Source organism: Hyperolius riggenbachi, chromosome 5 (assembly GCF_040937935.1).
Source record: "Hyperolius riggenbachi isolate aHypRig1 chromosome 5, aHypRig1.pri, whole genome shotgun sequence".
NCBI classification, from domain to species: Eukaryota; Metazoa; Chordata; class Amphibia; order Anura; family Hyperoliidae; genus Hyperolius; species Hyperolius riggenbachi.
In genome coordinates this window covers 7077130-7079629 of record NC_090650.1, presented here as the reverse complement: position 1 = coordinate 7079629, position 2500 = coordinate 7077130, and positions in this window count along the sequence as shown.

Genomic DNA, 2500 nt, shown 5'->3' with positions numbered 1-2500 from the left:
CACCATACAAAATAAATCGGATACAGTTGGGAACATCAAACTTGGAGAAGGACTTAGGAGTACTCATGGAGGAAAAACGTTTTAGCCATTTATTTAGGAAAGGGTTCTTTACAGTAAGAGTGATTAAGATGTGGAATGCATTGCCACAGGAAGTCGTTATGGCAAACTCTATACCTGCATTTAAAGGGGGCTTAGATGCTTTCCTTGCGTTGAAAGACATCCATGGCTACAATTACTAGGTAATGCCTAATGATGTTGATCCAGGGATTTTATCTGATTGCCATTTGGAGTCGGGAAGAAATGTTTCCCTTTTGGGGCTAATCGGACCATGCCTTGTAAGGGTTTTTTCGCCTTCCTCTGGATCAGCAGGGATATGTGAGGGTGCAGGCTGGTGTTGTGCCTTCCTCTGGATCAGCAGGGATATGTGAGGGTGCAGGCTGGTGTTGTGCCTTCCTCTGGATCAGCAGGGATATGTGAGGGGGCAGGCTGGTGTTGTACCTTCCTCTGGATCAGCAGGGATAGGTGAGGGAGCAGGCTGGTGTTGTGCCTTCCTCTGGATCAGCAGGGATATGTGAGGGGGCAGGCTGGTGCTGTGCCTTCCTCTGGATCAGCAGGGATATGTGAGGGTGCAGGCTGGTGTTGTGTCTTCCTCTGGGTCAGCAGGAATATGTGAGGGTGCAGGCTGGTGCTGTGCCTCCCTCTGGATCAGCAGGGATATGTGAGGGAGCAGGCTGGTGTTGTGCCTTCCTCTGGATCAGCAGGGATATGTGAGGGGGCAGGCTGGTGTTGTGCCTTCCTCTGGATCAGCAGGGATAGGTGAGGGAGCAGGCTGGTGTTGTGCCTTCCTCTGGATCAGCAGGGATAGGTGAGGGAGCAGGCTGGTGTTGTGCCTTCCTCTGGATCAGCAGGGATATGTGAGGGGGCAGGCTGGTGTTGTGCCTTCCTCTGGATCAGCAGGGATATGTGAGGGAGCAGGCTGGTGTTGTGCCTTCCTCTGGATCAGCAGGGATATGTGAGGGAGAAGGCTGGTGTTGTGCCTTCCTCTGGATCAGCAGGGATATGTGAGGGAGCAGGCTGGTGTTGTGTCTTCCTCTGGATCAGCAGGGATATGTGAGGGTGCAGGCTGGTGTTGTGCCTTCCTCTGGATCAGCAGGGATATGTGAGGGAGCAGGCTGGTGTTGTGCCTTCCTCTGGATCAGCAGGGATATGTGAGGGTGCAGGCTGGTGTTGTACCTTCCTCTGGATCAGCAGGGATATGTGAGGGAGCAGGCTGGTGTTGTACCTTCCTCTGGATCAGCAGGGATATGTGAGGGAGCAGGCTGACATTGTACCTTCGTCTGGATCAGCAGGGATATGTGAGGGAGCAGGCTGGTGTTGTGCCTTCCTCTGGATCAGCAGGGATATGTGAGGGGGCAGGCTGGTGTTGTACCTTCCTCTGGATCAGCAGGGATATGTGAGGGAGCCGGGTGGTGTTGTGCCTTCCTCTGGATCAGCAGGGATATGTGAGGGAGCAGGCTGGTGTTGTGCCTTCCTCTGGATCAGCAGGGATATGGGAGGGAGCAGGCTGGTGTTGTGCCTTCCTCTGGATCAGCAGGGATATGTGAGGGTGCAGGCTGGTGTTGTGCCTTCCTCTGGATCAGCAGGGATATGTGAGGGAGCAGGCTAGTGTTGTGTCTTCCTCTGGATCAGCAGGGATATGTGAGGGTGCAGGCTGGTGTTGTGCCTTCCTATGGATCAGCAGGGATATGTGAGGGAACAGGCTGGTGTTGTGCCTTCCTCTGGATCAGCAGGGATATGTGAGGGAGCAGGCTGGTGTTGTCCCTTCCTCTGGATCAGCAGGGATATGTGAGGGAGCAGGCTGGTGTTGTGCCTTCCTCTGGATCAGCAGGGATATGTGAGGGAGCAGGCTGATGTTGTGCCTTCCTCTGGATCAGCAGGGATATGTGAGGGAGCAGGCTCGTGTTGTACCTTCCTCTGGATCAGCAGGGATATGTGAGGGAGCAGGCTGGTGTTGTACCTTCCTCTGGATCAGCAGGGATATGTGAGGGAGCAGGCTGATGTTGTGCCTTCTTCTGGGTCAGCAGAGATATGTGAGGGAGCAGGCTGGTGTTGTGCCTTCCTCTGGATCAGCAGGGATATGTGAGGGTGCAGGCTGGTGTTGTACCTTCCTCTGGATCAGCAGGGATATGTGAGGGTGCAGGCTGGTGTTGTGCCTTCCTCTGGATCAGCAGGGATATGTGAGGGTGCAGGCTGGTGTTGTACCTTCCTCTGGATCAGCAGGGATATGTGAGGGAGCAGGCTGGTGTTGTGCCTTCCTCTGGATCAGCAGGGATATGTGAGGGTGCAGGCTGGTGTTGCGCCTTCCTCTGGATCAGCAGGGATATGTGAGGGAGCAGGCTGGTGTTGTACCTTCCTCTGGATCAGCAGGGATATGTGAGGAAGCAAGCTGGTGTTGTGCCTTCCTCTGGATCAGCAGGGATATGTGAGGGAGCAGGCTGGT